A 763-nucleotide genomic window follows, 5' to 3' on the forward strand; every position below is an offset into this window, starting at 1 on the left:
CCGAGCCCTTGGCCATGGCGCGACTGGCGGGGGCCCGAGCTCCTGGCCATGGCGCGGCTGGTGGCGGCCTTGCTCCTTGGCGCGCTCCTGGCCATGGCGCGCGGCTGGTGGCGGCCCGAGCCCCTGGCCATGGCGCGGCTGGTGGCGGCCCTTACATCTCGGTGCGCTCCTGGCCATGGCGCGCGGCTCGCAACGGCCTAAGCCCCTGGCCATGGCACGGCCCGTGCTCTTGCGCTGCGGCTGCTCCTCCTCGCGGCGTTGGTTCCTGCGGTTGAGCTTGTCTTGGCGCGCGGCGGATGGTGGAGGTGGCCGCCGGTGGGTGGTGATTGCCGGGAGGGATAAAGGAAGAAAAAAGATACAGGAAGAGAGAAGAGAAGATAAGAGGAAGAAGAGGCAACTTACACATGGGTCCCACATGTAAGTTAACAGTCAAACAAAACGGTCAAACAAACGGATTGTTTAGGAGTGGGCCCGACCTGTCATAAAATGGTTTAAATCGCTAGTGACGAGTATTTAGGGTTTTTTGAAACAGCCAACCCCTCATTTGGTAGTTATCTGAGAAAAATTAAAAACCGATAGTTTTTTGAAACCATAGCCTATAAAGTAGTAGTTTTTATGCTATTTACTCTGGATGGCCAAGAGGTGGCGCTCCAGCTTCTGGGCGGGCCGCCTCCAGCCCCCACGCCTGCAGCAGTTCGGCCACCAGCACGTCGCCGGCCTTGGCGGCCAGGCTGCCCAGCAGCGGCATCAGCAGGGAACCCAT

General features: G+C 59.6%; 1 pseudogene; it reads right to left on the reverse strand.

The window, feature by feature from the left end:
* LOC119288439 overlaps positions 1-763 on the reverse strand; it is a 79,263-nt pseudogene extending 78,500 nt beyond the window's left edge.

Source organism: Triticum dicoccoides, chromosome 4A (genome assembly GCF_002162155.2).
Source record: "Triticum dicoccoides isolate Atlit2015 ecotype Zavitan chromosome 4A, WEW_v2.0, whole genome shotgun sequence".
Lineage (NCBI taxonomy): Eukaryota > Viridiplantae > Streptophyta > Magnoliopsida > Poales > Poaceae > Triticum > Triticum dicoccoides.